This window comes from Polyodon spathula, chromosome 11 (assembly GCF_017654505.1).
Source record: "Polyodon spathula isolate WHYD16114869_AA chromosome 11, ASM1765450v1, whole genome shotgun sequence".
In the NCBI taxonomy this organism is placed as follows: domain Eukaryota; kingdom Metazoa; phylum Chordata; class Actinopteri; order Acipenseriformes; family Polyodontidae; genus Polyodon; species Polyodon spathula.
In genome coordinates this window covers 15,168,839-15,187,809 of record NC_054544.1, presented here as the reverse complement: position 1 = coordinate 15,187,809, position 18,971 = coordinate 15,168,839, and the positions used below count along the sequence as shown (strand labels likewise).

Genomic DNA, 18,971 nt, shown 5'->3' with positions numbered 1-18,971 from the left:
ACAGAAAACATAGCCCAGAAAAAAAAAAAATGTGTTGACAGATTTTGCATTTAACGTCTTTTATAGATCAGAACACTTATCGCTCACTGCAAATGATATTACTCACTTCACAACACAATGTGCCTCAGAGAAAGTGAATCACACCTTTAACAAAGTTAATCATACATCATTGAAGAGACGGGGAAGTTATTTACTTTCAGACAAACAATATAACAATGAATATTAACATAGGCTTATTTAAAGCCAGATGTCAAGCATTTTCACTAAGAAAAACAGTTACATGTTGTTAACACTTTGGATAACTACTATACTGTTCAACAAAATACATTCGGGGTTTATTGAGAAAGCCCCTCAAGGGTGAATTATTGTCCCTGTTATTAAAAACATTGATAAAAACACTTTGGAATGACTGTGATAATTCAGTTTCTAGTTTTACGGGAGCTGTATCGAGATATGCAGCTGTTTAGATCATTAAAATAGACCAATGTACATATACTGTATTAACCAATCAGAAAATTCCACAATAGTACGTTTATCATTTAAAAAAACTTTGAATTCTAATCTATCAGAAAATGTTAACAGCTTTGTTCTTGCTCCTCAGGTCTAAATCTATTAATAAAAGTGAACTTTTGAGTAAACCCATTATAGCACCAATATGACAAGAAAGAGAACATAACATTTTTCACTGAACTGTAAATAATTATAATACGCCAAGACTGTGGATTTTTCTTCACAGTCTTTTCCTCATTAACAATAAAAGCCCAGGAGAAAGTATTAGATGGGAGTTTCCTGTAGTAGAGATGTATGGGCCTGTAAGAAAATCTATAAATAAATATCTCAGCTGGTACTGGGAGTCGTCTTAATAAAAGAAAATCTATACAGACACTTTATTTTCCATTTAAAACTGTAGCCAGTTATCAATGATACTGTACTGTAGGAGTTATTTGGACAATGAAAAGTGTGACACATGCCATCCATTTCTCTCCTAATTTAACCAACCTGACCCTGACTGAAGTACAATTGTAGTCCTAAATTAAAAGGAAGGGGATGTTAAAGGTGGTCCTGTTCAAAGAACAGGACTCCTGATGTGTTAATACTACTTAATATAGAATATGCATCAGTTCTAATTATGTGATCTTTGCATATGGTCAAAACAATACAGAATCCCCCCACAATGCTCTAAAGACAAAATTAGAATCATCAGTGGACCCTAGTCACATTCTGAGGTTACACGGTGCTTTAGATAATGACAACAAACAAAAACAGCTGAAATAGGTTTAATAGACTTCAAACATGATATAATTAAAGTTAATTCAAAGCTGTACATTACTTCTATATCACTGATTACTGCAAGTAAACAGACTTTGTAGTATATCACTGATTAGTACAACTCTGATGTTACTGATGTAAAAAAAAAAGAAAAAAAAGAAAAAAACATTTAGCATATATCAAAAAAATCCACTAGCTACTTAGATGTTTGAAATCATAATTAAAAAAAAAACAAAACACTGAAGTTTCTCTGCTTTGCTTTGGAAAGCCTTGCTCACATACAGTGTTTAATATTTATCTACTACTTCAATGCAAAGTAGCCATATTTCTTCAGCAAAATATCAATATATTTTTTAAAATACACAATATAAAAATCCAGGTTTGTTCCTGTACTACAATATGTGACCACACATGTTTTTCTTTGAAACTGAGTAGTGAATTGCGACATGATGGGGCATGCAAGTACTGTATAATGCATATATATGAAGACAACTGTAATGCTATAGCAAGCAGCTTGTGGCGTTTTTCTGTTCAGAATGTTTTGTGCTACCCTACATCTTTATCTGTTCACTCAGAGTCAAAGGCTGGTTTAACTATTTATCTCTCAATGAAAATGGAATTTGCAGTCTCAGAATGTTAAAAATCAAATCTGATGTACTTTAAACATTAAAAAAAGGGGTTGTTATTTCAAATGAGGAAATGGTAGCTGCTGAGTGGGCTTTCTGGTGACAGAGTAAATGTATTAAAAGTGCTCTGATGCAAAAGAAACCTGACAGGGCCTGAAAAGAATGATACACTCAGAGCTGGATCTCTGTGGGGAAACACTGCACAATGACAGCTTCCTCCAATATTTAATTTAGGCGCCTCTCCCCAGGACAGTGGAAATTCTAAACCTTGTCCATCTGTTAGCATTAATATAGCAGAATAATGCTTATAGATAGAGGTCACTCTGTCAGTGAAACACACACCTACTTGTCACATACTGTTAAGTAAATGAGAAAAAAATTGAGAAAACAATGAACTGACGACACCTGTCAAATGATTAGTAAATCGATTAAAGAATGAAAACCTAATGGACAGCATTTATTATTACTGGCTTGGGTTGGACGCTTCAGAATCCTGCACATATGTCAGGGTTATAATAAAAACATCAGCAAGCAATTTGACAGGCAGCGAGAAAGACCTTTGACCTACATATTAACCTGCCAACAGGTTCAGTTACTTTGTTCATAATAAGTCTTCCCGACCATAAATGAGTCCTGTGTCAAAAGGGTGGCTTGGGGTTCAGTGCCACCCCCCCTTAAATATCCACTAAAACGACATTTCTAATACAGTGTCTTAAGTTACTAGCAGAAAATGTGAGCAGAGAGTGACTCAATTCCACTCACAGCTCGTAATATCCTCCGCTCCACTTTTTCTTCCATTCCACTCCACTGTTTGCAATTCCCGCTCCACTCCACTCACACATGGTATTATTATTGTTTTTATTAATCAATAAATAAATAAATAAATAAAAATACTACCTGTGTTGCTGATTACAGGTGAAAATATGTAATGTATATTCAAAAAGGAATTACTATTTAATCTTCCTTATTATAATCGCATAGCTTGATCCAGCAAAGAAAAAAGCTTACATAAAGTACTCAGAGAAGTTATCGAATTCAATCCGAAGACGATTTCTCATTATTATTTATTGGTACTGAAAAAAATGCGTAAATTGAAAATAAAGTAGAAGTTAGGAAATCTCAACTTGCAATTAACAGGTTCCTACAATGTCAAGGATGGTGTACTCTCCTATTTCAAACTTTGCATATTATGATTCATATCACATTAGCTTTATACTACGGTTTGTTTGTATCCGGATATCAGTGTGTTTTGTTGTCTTGGAAAACTGTACTGCTGGAATGTACCCACAGAGTTTGAAAACTTTTATTTATTTATTTATTTATTTTTATGTCAGACAAGTTTCTAGTGAGTATTGACACTGCATTACTGGAGATGAAACCTGGACCCGTATTCATGGTACTTAGAAATGTACACTGCATTCATATGTAACATTATCACAATAGTATTTTATTACATTAATATTGTATTTTATTGTACCCATTACAGTAAGTAAAAGCTACATATTATACAGAAAAAAAATCTGTCAAACACTAGGCTAGTTTTTTTGTTTTTTTTCCTGAATAATTTCCACCTGTTTCTTTCATGATATTCTGTGTATGTGTCTCCCAGTGTGTGCTAGGTTAGGGTTAAAAAATAAATAAATAAATAAATAAATAAATAAATAAAGAGTTATTGTTTACTTAGCCTCACAAATAATACTGTGTATATACAGCAACTGGCACTTTAATCCTTAAGCACAAAAGAACACTTGCTAACTTACAGCTACTTTGAAAAACATGTAACTAGTCTATTTACAGTTACAGTTACTTTTCAGCTAGTTTACTATACATTTTATACAGATATTTTCTCAGTTTGGTCAGGCTGCAACAAAAATATTATCTGAAGATGGAGCTATCAAACCCACTTGTTCCCTCTTTTGATGCCATTTTTAGGCAAGATGGTATCAAAAGTGCATTCATGTGAGATTTAAGGTTTAAATTGCCCTGTTGAAGCATTTCTGACTTTCTGATTTAAGATATGCCCTAAAACATTTATAGGAATGGTTCTAGACAAACTATTGCTTGAACACATAATTAACCCTAGGATTACATTACCTTAATAGAAGTTTTTATTAAATAACAAAAACTACAACAATTGTTTGCAATCATTTTATGCTAGCACTGCTTAAAATATCAATCATCACTGTTTTTGTTTGGTTTTGATAGCTGGAACTTTTTGAAAGCCAGTAGAAGCAGAAGAGTGACATAGATACAATTTAATATTGGGATAAATTGCATGAACCTGCCTGATGTCTAATTATAGCAAGCATAAAACCTTAATTTCTCCTATAACATTTCGTTTTTCCTATCTTAAGTAACACATCTGGTACTATTGGATTAATTTGCCAAAATGACCTGTCCTATTACAAGATGCATGTACAATAGTATTTGTTTCTTTAAATTTCCTGTTGAGCTGTTCTCTAGGGTGGATAATTTGTCTAGGTCACCTTTTAACCCCCTTTATCATTTTAAAAGCTACTACTAGCTAGCAATGGTACCCCTTCAAGGCATTTCTATTTTCTTTTTTGCCTCCTGTCAGTTCTTATTTACTGAGATTACACAAAGGCAAATGTTAAGAGAGAGAGAGAGAGAGAGAGAGAGAGAGAGAGAGAGAGAGAGAGAGAGAGAGAGAGAGAGAGCGAGAGCGAGCGAGAGAGGGCACAATTAGTTATTCCTTCCTACAGCAAAACTGTGAGATCAACTGATTTCAAAAATAAAGTGTAGCTGTTTTTACAGGGATTTCTGTTTGTTTGTTTTTTTTTGTTTTTTTTATCAGACCCATTAGTTAACTACAAGGCAAAAACGTTTCTATTTGGGGTCATGATTTTATCAATCACCACTGATGTAAAACTTTTCTATGTATTTCTTCATTGAAGGATATTGAACATGTATAAGTACTCAATACATTAGAACTCATTTCATGTATGCAATAAAACCAATAGTTCAGTGAAAGCTTAACATGAAATAACCATGGGGCTTTGTAACAAAATCTAAGCAATACAAATTAGTTAACTCAAGATTTGAACTCACAGCAGCTTTAACCAAAGCATTTACTCGAAATATAATTTCGAGTACAGCTCAGCTGTACTGTTCTAATAGACAAGATTTCCTTTTCCCTTAACTGCTTGCAGATCGATATCCTAGCTGTTCCGTTGTGTGGGGAATCGTATGTGTCAAGTACAATAGATGTTTAATATATTTTTAAATAAATAAATAAATAAATAAAGTGGAATTAGTTTGTACTGTAACAGATTCTAAGATGAGGCCTAAAAATAGTTATTTTTTTGGTTTGATGACACCATATATAATGAATATACTGTAGTAAGCGGTTGGACTTAACTGTAATGACTAAGGCTACTGGAGTCATAGTTACAGCTTATTTATTATTATACACAACTTCACAAGTTTCAAGATGTGTTTAGACTCTATTGCTTTTGTCACCATCCCCCTCCTTCCAATGTCTCACTGTACAACTTTACTGTTTGCTGTCCTGTCCTCACTTGGTAACCTACAAGCTGCAGACAGGCTCTTGGCAACCCACTAGGCATAAGAACAAGACAAATTGCTATGGATGTATTTAAAGAAACAAAGATAATTTCTAATGGCTACCACTGAACTGACCAGAGAGAGAGAGAGAGAGAGAGAGAGACACTGCCACAGACACACAGTCTGCAAAACTTTTGTATTTTTAATTCAGGAAACATTTGGTTAGCAACTTTGAGGTAAGACTGTCTCTGGCAATGAAAGGCAATGGCACCCTGCTAGCTTTGAGTTTCCAAAAACACGTACCATCTGAAGTCAGAAAGATTTTAAGCTCAGCCATTAAACACCATTTAAAATAGATCAGAAGAGACAGATTGTGTTAAAGTTTTCTGATTACAGCTTTTTAAAAGTATGTTAATTTTCCACTTCTGCTGGTCTATAAAGTTTAAGTATGTCCAATAGATTAAAAAAAATCAGGACCAAATTCTGCCCTCATCCTAATGCGAGATTTTGTTCATGTCCATTAATTCACTATAACTGCACTTGGAGGCTCTACTACTGACAACACCCAGGTGTGTGATTCATTTAAAAAAAAAAAAACTGTTGTGGCTTGTTGCTTAATTAGGATTTCAATACATATTAGCAAGACCAAGACAGAAGATTCATGGCTATGTACACACACACAGCAGTTGGCTCGACAACCATATTTACAATCGACACTGGCTGCGGTTGTATGTTGTACACACACACACACTTTCATTACTGAAGTGAGTCCACTCATTGTTTAAACAAACCACTCAACCAGGACAGTGGCAATGGAACAATTTTTTAAAGTAGGGGTGCTGAAAGCCATTGAACAAAACATGCAGGGCCTTCATTACATGCCGTTCACAAGGTGAGAACATGGAGGCTGTGTTTTTGTTTATGCTCTTGGAAGAAAGTACTGTAAGTAATCGATCGAGAGCTTGTCAAGCACAGCTACTATGCTCTTTTCAGCGGAGACGCCGTTTTACCTTTTCTGCACTGCTAAATACAGTGGTGACGATCTGCAGTATCATGGTGGTAGATCAAAACATTTGGGTGATCTTTCGACCAGAAGGCTGGTGGGAACGACTTGAGTGGTTTCCAAATGACTGGATTAAAATGTAGTCATGTCTAAGGAGTTGTATATGCGTCTTTGTCATTTACTGAGACATTTCCTGGAGTGCCAAAACACACAGATGAGACGTTCAGTATCTGTGGGAAAACGAGTTGCGGTTGCACTGTGGAGTTTGGGGATACAAATTGTCCCATGTTGTTTTATTTAAGTTGTAAAACAAAAAATACATTTTTTTTCCTTACAGCAAAATATTATACAACTGTACTTTGATTAAATAAAAAAGTGTTTTATACGTATGCAATATTTACCATTGTTATGAATGTACTATTCATCAATATTACAAAACCAACTTGGCTCATCATGCATATATACATAATGTAGTAAATATATATATATATATATATATATATATATATATATATATATATATATATATATATATATATATATATATATATATATATATATATATATATATATATATATATATATATGTAAGGTACCAGGGAGGGGGTTAAAATCCTTCCCTGCTAAAAACCTTGTGAGAATGCACATTTGGGTGTTATGGGGTTTAATTGTAATTGTTTTAATGATTTAGTTAATCCTCGGCACCTGATCGTAATTATAAATTAGAGACAGGTGCAGGGTATTTAAAAGAGGCAGCCAGACTGATCGGGGCTGCTGAGTGAAGAGCCCGACTGCGTGTGTGTCCAGTCGTATTGAAGAGAGTGCTGAGAGAAGCCCGTTTTGGTGTTTGTCAGGTAAACGGCTTAGCCGTCCTGTGGTTTAGTGAGGAACCAGTCTATGTTTAGTCAGAGCTCCAAGAGGGAGCTAGGCATTTGTTTTGTTTTCATTTCTGTGTTTATTAAAAAGTGCGCGTCAGCGCCGTAAAAGATCAATTTTTGTGTCCTGGGTCTATCTTAAAGGGGCAACGAACTCCGTGAGTGCGAGGATCGTTTACAATATATATATATATATATATATATATATATATATATATAATATATATATATATATATATATATAGCCATGTTTATCACTCGGATATGTCTGATAAACAATGACATCATTACTTGCACAGAAATCCACTGAGCACCAACTGTGGTTGCGTTAGTGCAGTTGTAATACACACACTTAGTGCGCATTAACTAACCAAACTGAATTAATAACTGCACTCAATACTTGTTCTGAACAGGATTAACTAGTGCAGTTGTCGTTGCCCTTTGTAACCGAACAGTGTGCGTATACAAAGGTGAACTCGCAACCGCATTTAGCCTGTCTGTGTACGTAGCCAAACAGACTTCAAGTGAGGGTTGATAGAAGAGCAATGCACGGTTGGCAGATGGTTCTGTATCCAAGAGAAATGACTGATGTTTCACAAGGAAGTATCTCTGAATGCTTGTTTTCTTCTACTCTGTAAAACCTGTCCATCTTATGTTTCCATCTTTCCATCCTTTAACCTTTTACATTTAAATTTAATAAAACTTTTTTTTTTATGTATTTATGATATGCCGAGATCCCTTCAGCTATAAGAAGCTTTACCCTATGACCATCTACAGTATTTCCATCTTATCCACCTTTTGTGATAACCTTTGTTACCTTATGTGACAGGGAAAAAATGATTCTTGGTGTTAGATCTCCCTCCCGTTCTGAGAGGGCACAGTCTAAAGGGAACAGAGTACCCTGGACTGGATGGGCCAACACTTCATTCCCAGGGTTAGGCGGAGGTCTGCCATCTAGAAAGGGGACTGAACTACGGTACATTAAATCATTGACCCAGAACGTTAATGGTGTGACATCTGCGGATTGGAGGAGCGGGTGCACTCGTTAACCAAGGGGTCATGGTTGACGGTATATAAAAGGGGATGTGGTGAGGTGGTTTGTTCCTTGCTATGGTTATGCTGAAACTAGAAGGACCTGTACTGTTATAGAGAAATGTGAGTGTTTTGTTTGTTTTGTCTGTCTGTCTGTCTGTCTGTCTAAAAACTCTGTGATTGTTCATTGTTCACTAGACTAGACTAGGCTAACACGATCCGGAGCTGTCGCCCATGGCCAGCACTAAAGCCGGACAACACTGCACTAAGTATTCACCACTGATGCACTTAATAAACTGTACCCTATCACAAGCACTACAGCACTCACTTTGGACTTGCTCCTTATTATTTACTGGTTGCTCATCAGACCGTAGGATTATAAATAAACAAACCATTTCACCCGTACTTTGTTTGTTTGTTTCATTGGATTATTGCACCTGCACACTAATTACCACTTTGCCACACCTCATTAACAAACCTTAGGTCGACAATACTTTATTACCTTTAATTATTAAATCAGTAGCTGACCATTCAGTTGTTAGCTAACCCTAACATATTCCCTGAAAAACAATATAGATTAACCAGTATTTTATTTGGAAATATCTGACCTGAAACAAAAATGATGTGTTGTAAGAGGAAAAAAAAGATGATAAATTTGGCATTTGATAAGAAACAGTAAGAGCATGAGATGTCAAAATATTAAACACAAAACTATTATATGAAAAGATGATGCTCACAGCAATAATTCACTCTTGAGATTCTACCAGCGTTTTATGAACTATGTTTTACATCAGCACTATGCCTTGAGCGAATTAATTTCTTGTACCTCAATGTCAGGTTGGCATAATTATCTTTGTTTCGACCTTCACAGGCAGTATGCAATAGTATCAGGTGTTTGCATCTCAAGTTACCAGTATGGTTGGAATCAGAAAGACTTAGATGCGTGGCAAGTTTCCAGATCCCTGCTGCACCTGGCAGGGGGGGGCACCACTGACAGAGAGTGTGAGAGCTTGAATCTTGGGGAAAGAAGAAAGGAAAGATCAATCTGTAATACTGAGATACTGAGACAACTGCTTCCAGATGACCCAGAAGATAAATATGAATACACATTTCATGTTGGATCCACAACAAAATGGCATGGGATAAATATTCAAAACATACTCATATTTGCTTCCCAGTTACATAGGTTTTGATAATATATTCTGTCTATTCCTATATACAATAGCTGCCCTGTCAAGAACTACTGCCTGGCAATGATTAATTACCCATAAGATCTCTTTTTTTTCCCCACCTTCAAGCCTGTCCTTGCTGCTAATTACTGAAACCAGCTGACCTTCTCCATAGCCTAGTTTTCTTGCCATGGCTATCATTTGTTAAACTCCTCAGAGACACGCAAGACATGTAGCCAATTTATTTCTTCCATATTCCCGCAATGTTCTGAATTGCTGCCCCCAGGCTTTTCCAAGAATAAAAATAATAATTCCTATAGTACATTAAATATTTCCATGCATTCTACAAAGGCAGAGCAGCAATGAAGCAATGCAATCAGAGACACAGGCAGGCAGCAACCTGAAAATTGACAATATTCTTATTGCTAAATAAATAATTAAAAAAAAAGAACAGATACAATATGTCGGGTTATGAACAACAATGCTAACATGGTTCATGGGAAATTTGTTGCATGTTGTTAATTTTCTTAATATGGTCTAACAACATAGCATGCATGAGCCACATTTCATGTAAGCCTGCAGCAAGACATTTCAGTCTGCAGAGTGCATTAACAAATAAATCCAAAACAGAAAAACACCATGGAAAGGGTTTTTTTTTAGCAATAAACCCTTTACCCGCTGATGCTGTCACTGATGATAAATGACTATCAGATTTTACTGGTGCTTCCCTGTCAACACACACACACACACACACAGGTTAGCTGATCGTGGAAAATCACTGGGACAATTACAAGTACAAACCAATACCATTGCTCTATTTCATTAAGCTGTACATCATTTTAACATAACAGTTAGAGAGTCATAAATCACTGCAGGACAGAATGAGAACTAATTAAAGGGTCACCTAAGCATATCATTTGGAATGGTTAGGAAACAAAACAAAATTACTAATGACTATGAGCATGCATTATTATAAAATATGATGTTTTATTTGCAATGATTTATATTTCAATGAAGACAGTAAAATCTAATATTTGCTGCATGGGTTGAAGAAACCACTTAGCTGAAGAAAGAAAAACCCTACTTATTGGTACTGATACACTGTCACATCCACATACTAGCACAGACATGGGAACCAGTTATCTGCGATAATTACCAGTCCCTTCAACAATACTGAGTGCTACTTTCATATGCAATTTTGCAAATGAATGTTCCTGTGGTAGCAGCTTACCATTTAATAAATGTATTTCTCTAATTGTGGCTGGACAGCCCACATAATAAATTAGCTTTGATTGTGCAAGAGACTTCATGCAAAGGCAATAACTACAAATCTATCACAAAAAGCTTCTGAAAAGCAAAGGCATTTTGCTAAATGGCCCAAGCATATGCATTTATGTTATTGTCAACAAAACAAATTAATGAATGCTACATTGAATTTAGCATTTCCCACAACAATGACAAACTTAAACAATATTTTTTAAATATTAGCTGTAAACTTTAAAGTTCAGGTAAAGCCAGTTCTTTGCTACATCAATGCCTTAGTGCTCCCTTTGCAGAACCATCTTCAAGGGGTTCATTCAGCAATAAGAGGGTCACATATTGCACTGGGGGCTGTGGGTGGAAAGAGCAACTGGAAGAAAGCAGCCTATCAATACTGTACTTGGCTGTTCTATTGAGAAAAGTTTATGCAGTATATCGGTGGAGATTTCTTTACACTGTCTTAGAAAAGAGGCTGTGCATTGCAGCAATCAAGAACAAGCCTGACATGAAGTCCACACATTGGAAAGCAGCACTCCCTTTACAAACCCTGTCTGATCTTCTTGGCTGAGAATTGCATGTCCAGGATGTTGGATACCAATTGGATTAAGATCTGATGTTCTCAGGCGAGGTCATGTGGTAACCGTATCTTAATATCTTGGCAAATGAACACCACATACTCTTTTCAGGCAGGGATGGATACAACCAACATGGCTGCAAGGACCTCAAATACCTCATCTGGCCTGCCCAAATACAGGATACTGTATCTACTGTATCTAGAGCCTTGTGAAGGGAACTTGATCAACCTCTGCAGACAAAATGAACAACCAGACCAGTTATTGCAAAGAACATCATTAAAATCTATTTATATTGATAATGTATGACTCATAACAAATAACACAAGCAGAGATAATTTAGAAAAGTATTACATAAAAATGGTTTTCTTAATTTATATTATATAACTTATCTTAGGATAAAAATAAGACTCCAACTGCATTGCAGTTTCACCCATTCCAGGTTTTAATATATGCTTAATTAGCCACTGTGTACAGGTAACAAGCTCAGGTGTGTCTTATTAAACTCAGGTGTGGGAGTCTTATTTCCATCCCTGGATAAGCATGTGTTTAACTAGCTCAGGAGTGTAAGGTCATGTTTGATTGATATACAACAAAAAATACTGTTGTCAATGAATCAGTGATGTGTAATGATTGATATACATAAAGTACAAAAATAATGTTGTCAATGAATATATATTTAAAAAAAAAAAAAAAAAAAAAAAGAGGTTGTAAATTCAGGCCCAAGCTGGATCAAAATTTAGCCCAACGATCCAGTGGGATTTGGTGTCTATAGAGTGTACAAGATACTATTTGGATGTCCTTGGAAGAGAATTAATGCATTTTTTAGAACTTGGAAACTACCACTGTATGTTACTGTAGCTGCCATCAGTGTACTGAGAATGCTCCTGATTGATAGACCCTAGATATCTATTAGAGCCCAAATTACTCAGGCCTCTCTTTTACTAGCATAAATCATTTTTGACAGCCATCAGAATTCTGTGCGTGTGTATATTGGGATAAAAGCCATTATACAATTAAACATGCCAAATTCTTTAAATAATCAATAGTCAGATTATTACCCCTCCCATTCTGATAAATCTGTTCTCAAAATGGACAAAAAGGACCAGAAAAAGAAGTCAAAAACTAATTTAAAAAGCATTAGAAGTACAGTAGTAGCAATATAACATACAACTATTATTACTGGATTGTTCAGACATGTTTAGATACTGATAAAAAGTTAGTATTTAAGTTTGAAATAAATCATAATAAACTCAAAATTGTTCCTGACTGGTAATGTAATTTAAAATGCATTGCTAAAAAATTAATTTCAGAACATATTAGAAAATATCAGAGCAAACAGAGTAACTACAGCACATCAATAAGATCAGTTATAGCACATACTGTACAGTAAAACCACCAGTGGCATGTGTACTTTGTCCAATATCCTAAGAGAATATCTTTCCAAAGAAATTATTTGGGGTCTTACAAATAATGACAAACCATGCTTTTGTACAATAGTACCAATGTACCATATTTGGCTTGATATGTTTTAATGAACATGAGCTTGTTGTAAAGTATACTAAACATTAGTTTTATTTATTTTTGGTCTGTGCACTGTATTTATTTATGGTACATTTGTTGTGCAGTTTGCAGAATAGCTGAAACAAATCTACATTATTTGCACTGGCCAGATACCAACTCTGTCTTGCTGCAAAGAGAGTGATGTCATCTTCAGATTATACAACTAGGAAGAATCACAATTACTTGTAAAATGGGAAACAACTGTGTAAAGTACAGGAGTTATACAAAAAAAAAAAATGCTATATATTAGATTATATCTAATTAATTATTCTAGCCTAAATCACTTTGTAAAGAAAGGGTCTTAAGAATTGGAACTACACACTGAGTGATTAAAGTTGTAATTTCTATTCATCACAACTATTACAATTTAATGAATATGTTTCCTAGAAATGTGTAGTGTATTTGTTTTATGGATTATGGTCGATTTACTTAATTATTCAAGATAATTAATCAAGAGCATCAACATGATAATTGTATAGCATCAGTTTAATACAATCATTACACGGAGGTGTCAAATTAAACACTAAAATCAGTGGTAACATGACTTACACATTTTAGTCCATTTGGGTTAATTACAACCCCACACAAAAGAATCATGAGCCAATACAACTAATTAATAACACACAACCCAGTAACAAGCAGTCAACATACAGGCTACAAAGCACAGTACTGATAAGCACCATGTGCCACTATCTCAGTCAATAGTCAGTGTACTGCAGTGTTACATCAGTGTTAATTTTGACATGGGCTGGATGGTGTTTAGTCAGGTGACGCATCACCTTATTCACCTGCCTTAGTCCATACTGGCAAGATGCTCTGCTGAGATATTTAAAGGGACAATGCTAGTAGAAGCGTGTAATGCTCAAATTAACACCACGTAGCTTTACATTATAAAAATGTACAAAGATGTTATTAATATGTATTGTTGCGGTCACAGTCAGCATGTGTTTTCTGTTAATAGTAGTTACAATTTCCTCTTTTTCATCACAAAACAAAGCGACATTAAGCATATTTAATTTAAAGCATAAACAGCAACCATTTCAAAGCTTTGTTTATTTTTTACACAGAAATGAAGTCTACTTTGAGTACCTATGTGTATAAACACTATGTTTATATAACAGAAGAAAGTTCATCTTTGGCCTCAAAATATATATATATATATATATATATATATATATATATATATATATATATATATATATATATATATATATGTTTTTTTTTTTTTTAAATCTGGTATTTAAAACCATGCGATACCCTGTGATGAATACAAACCCTGCATATATCAAGTGTACAGACATGGAAGCCTATTTTAATGATCTAAACAGTGAGGGTCTAAATACAACTGATCCTAAACTCAATATTAATCCAGCAGGGGGTTTTCCTATGTAATTAAGATCCATTACTCTTTAAATGGTAAACCGATAAGGTTGTTAGTTAAGTTTTATTTACAATTTACACCTGCCTTAGCCAAGGTAACCCCAGTAAATGATAGCTGTACTGCATTAACAAAGGTTTTCTTAAGCAGCTTTGTAGCCTAACCATGAATTATGCCCAAACTGATGACAACAGCATGAGACTTTTTACCATCTGTATTAATCTTGGCAACATTATTTTCATATTGAGTGGACATGCACCTTTGAATTTTGTTGACAATATCTTTTAACATGAAATGCTTTTTTTTTTTTTTTTTTTTTTTTACGTACTAGCCACAGAATAACATAGTATGAAGTAGTCGTCATGCATTTTATCCACCAGCTAGGACACCCAGGTAAGAAAGTAAAACTGCAAAGCTTTTAATGATAGGTCACTTTATCCTGATGCATCTTTCTACTATATTTAGATCAGAATGACTGATATAGAACCGAAGAGGATTAGAAATGTGGCTTTGTCTTTCCACTGCTGCCACCAGGGCTTGTCAGATTGAAGAGGTGCTTATATCCTCCCACTGTGTTATGAATCCAACCAGTTTGTCAGAGTATACAAACAAAATGGGCTGTTGCATTATTTATGAAGGTCAGGTCTGTCTAAAATGTACTTTATTAAACAATGAAATAAACTATTTGTTTGCCCTTTGAAAAATAAAAAAATAAAAAAAAATCAACAATTAACAGATTTAGAGGGAATATTACTGAAAATCCGTTCACGCTCTTGTTGGGAAAGGTTTGTTGTACTATTAAGATCTTTGAAGAGCAGAAAACTGCTTTACGCGGCGTTAAAACTTATTTTTAACTGTTACTTTTATGTATTACAAAACTCGTCACATTAGGCGTTGATGAAAAATCTGTGAATAAACGTGACTACGGTATATAAAACACTTAGAATTTCGGTATGTACTTCGCCAAGATAAATGCTGATTTCCAAGATTACTGTTCTAGAGATAGTATCGCGTACCTTACGCAACTCATAAACACAGCTGTACAGTATTCATTGCACTTAGGTAATGTCAAGTGCAATATAGTTCGACTTCATTAAAACTTTCTTGGGATGCGGGACGCAGCGTTTCCATTACGTAGGAAAAACAAACACTGTAGAAGCTTAATGTATTTTATTAACACCACCCTACCAAATCTATCTGACATAACCACTCGATTCGAATACCGTTAAAAAAAAAAAAAAAACACTGTGCATCTCTCAAATTAAAGAACTATAACATATTGCAAGTATGTACAGCAATAAATGTTTTTTTTTTTTTTCCTATGATGTGTTTATTTGCATTTCACATGCAGTCTCAAAATATTCATTCTCGGTTCCAACCCATGCAAAAAAAAAAAAAAAAAAAAAAGAAAAAAAATGTACTGTAGAAAGTATAATGTAATGGCCAATTAAATTAGCACTGTTTTATTCTTACCTTGAGCAGACTGTAACTGGTTTGAAATACAGAAGTTGTTCAGAGTTCGCTAATGCAACGGTCAGGCTGAAATGACTCCTGTCTCGAGTAATATTGCTTTCCAAATGTTTGACTATAGTGCGTTCTAGCTCCAGGACCTTTCTACGCATGCTCATTCTGAGCTCGCTCTTCAGTACCTGAGTACAGAAATGCCCTAGTTTTACCCCTGTATCTACTCATCTGGCTGCTGTGATTTTGTAGCTGTCCGGGATTAGTGTGATTTGTTTTAAATACTTAAAGAACATAAAAATAGTACTTCACTACTACGCTAGTCTAGACAATTTAATATATATTTAAATCTGAGAACATTATCTTATCGTTCATTCTCAAAGTGAAAAGCTAACTAGGCACCACAAGCAAAAAATACATAAATAAATAAACAAATAAATAAAAACATATAGCGCATCTTGTTGAAATGTGAATTAAAAACAACCACAAAACACTAGTCAGACCACATTTTAAAATGCGTTCTTTTCCTACACTTTCAGAGACATCACTGGAAAGAAATAATATACATACTGTGCTATGGTCTGTATATTATTTATACATAACATAAGTGATGTTTTCTAAGAAAACCTAGCAGCTACTATCAGGACTAGATGCAGAGTGCTGGGTTTCGTCATTACATACATCATACTCAAGTCACATCAGGCATATTATTTAGTAGGCTATATATTTATGTAAAGCAACACAAATGACTGATGTTCCACACGAAACATTTGTAAAAGTGTTAACAATGGACCTCTCGAGAACAGTACTGCTTCATATTTCCATCACCAACCTCCCTAAAGGAAATCATTGAGGAATGGTAAAATAACAACTCCTGACTTCTCAAGTCAAACCAGTCCCATCTCTGCTGCCCATGATGTCCTGTACACCCTGTATTCAATGTGGAGAAGGTTATCATTGTGAGAATGAATTTACTGTACCACAAATGCAAGAGAAAGAATGCCGAATACTGTACAAGGAGATTGCTTCTGCCAGAAAGAAGGCTGAGTGAACTATTTCTGCATGACTGGATGATGCAAAAGCCTGGTGCAAAGAGAACTAGGAGCACTGAGAATCAAGAGGTAAAAGTTCTCAACCAGGAAGACTCCAGGGATAACTTTCTTTGTAGTCAACACCACAGATACCATGTTTAATACAGCTGGTGACCAGCTGGGAACAAAGATTTTGTTTGGGTAAAACAGTAGCCTGGAAACTGTGGCGACTTTTCAAACTTCTTAAATTCCAAACTGTGGTCTGGTCTTCAGAAAATGCTGTTTTATTTCACGCAGTTCTGGAAAATACATAAACTGTCATTATATTTAATAATCACGGTTGTTTTAACTTCTATAATGTACAATTAAGAACTCAAAAAGGAAAACTCAGCAACATCCCCTATTTAATGGATTCTGTGCAGACCTGTATCCTCTTCAGGGTCTTTGAGGATGTACCAGTAACATATTCCTAAATCTGAGTTCTAGACGAGGCATATATATAATATCTATATAATATATATATATATATATATATATATATATATATATATATATAAAGTATAATAGTAGAATCATTCTTGTCAAAGGTTAAATAATGCGCTGTAGATGTATCTATACGACATATAGAAGGACTACAGAATGTTTTGTAGATGTATCTATGATATGTCATATCATTAAGGGAACTAACTTCTAGTATAACCTACAGTATATCTAAGTGTGTAAAATGGATTATATGCTAAGGTCTTAAATGGGAAGAGCCAAAGTTTAAATATAGTGTTATAAGACACCACCCAGTCTCCACCCTTACCAGTGAATTTCCTGTGGTCATCTTGTGTACACTTAAAATATTAGTTGTTTCAATGTTTTTTGCTAAACGTACAGTAATGGAATCTATTAGACATGCAAATAACTTGAAAATTGTTTCCTCTTTCAGATGTTGTTTAGCTTTCATTGAAATGGGAGTTTTATACATAGTGTTCCCTGCTAGCTGCTTTTATTACAGCAAAACTGAAATCCAAATGTGCATTCATTCTAATAGTTTTGGGTTATGTTGCCCTAATATTGTGTTGCACAGACTTCTTTATTCTTTCAAATCATGTGACAATGCAACTTTCAAATATGTGTGGCCCACCTAAAGTCTATTAGAGTAGGTTGGGTTGGTGGATCGAAAGATCACATTGTCACATAATTTGACTGATATGAGAAAGTATGTTCGGTGATGTCACTTAGGATCTGCAGACAACCTCAAAGCAAGGAAAAGACAGATTTAAAGAAAAATCCTGACTCAACATTGGAGCAACAGAACCCCAAACCTCTATATTATGCACAGTAGTTCCAGCTAAAAGCACCAGGACCTAAACTACTCTGCCTGCTACCCTGGCACTGAAAGCTCTTCAATAATGTCCCTCATCTTTTCTCTCCCTGTATGAAACAACTTATTCCATCATATGTGGAAGTGACTCAGCAGTATCCATTTTTCTCCCCTGAAATGTGACACTTTAAAAAAGTGATCTCCTTTTGGCCTCGAATAAATGCAGGTCATTAGAAGCATTCTAATTTCCCATGTAATGACTAATTTAAAAACAAAAATGAACTAACCATGTATCAATTGGAATAGCTATGCACTCTGATGAACTTTTAACCTGCAAGAGTAATAATCTGCAGCAGGGCTTTACAACTACTGATGGCTCATTTCCTTCCCCCTAATAACCATTATATGAAACAATCGCAAGCTCATCCAGGGAAAAATTGCTAATACCTATGTATTTGCTACATTTTTAGAAAAACATTTTTTACTGTTTAAAACAGGTCAGTTCATTTTGAAGAATGAAGCCAAGGTCCTAATGACTGTTAATATTGCGTGCCATGTGATGTTGAGTGTCTTAGTCTGTACGTAAACAAAAATGCAATACAACAAATTGAATATGTCTGGGAGATGGAGATGTTTCTTAGGCCGGAGATACACAAGCAATTCTCATTGACAACAGAAAATTGACCACTGAGTTGTTGTTAAATGTGCCAGATGAACACTGGAAAACTGAGCAATTTTATGAGAAATTTTAAGCAATTTTAAAATGGTGCCTGTTTGCAGTAAACACAGCTGGTGTAATAATTGGATTAATTTTGAAAAGATAAACCTTTCTTTTCCCAGTCTATCTAAAAGTTTGTCGACCTGAGGCATAGGGTATGCATCGAACTTGGCAATA

At 34.9% G+C, this 18,971-nt stretch overlaps 1 protein-coding gene across 4 annotated transcripts in view; it reads right to left on the bottom strand.

Moving 5' to 3' along the window:
- LOC121322586 (zinc finger protein 385B-like) overlaps window positions 1-15,848 on the bottom strand; it is a 98,992-nt gene extending 83,144 nt beyond the window's left edge. For 3 of the 4 annotated variants that reach the window (XM_041262725.1, XM_041262721.1, XM_041262723.1), the window contains exon 1: window positions 15,746-15,848. The gene's annotated coding sequence lies outside the window, so the exon portion shown is untranslated. The remainder of the gene's footprint in view (window positions 1-15,745) is intronic. The other variant, XM_041262724.1, reaches the window with a different exon arrangement.
- Between the last annotated feature and the right edge of the window lie 3,123 nt (window positions 15,849-18,971).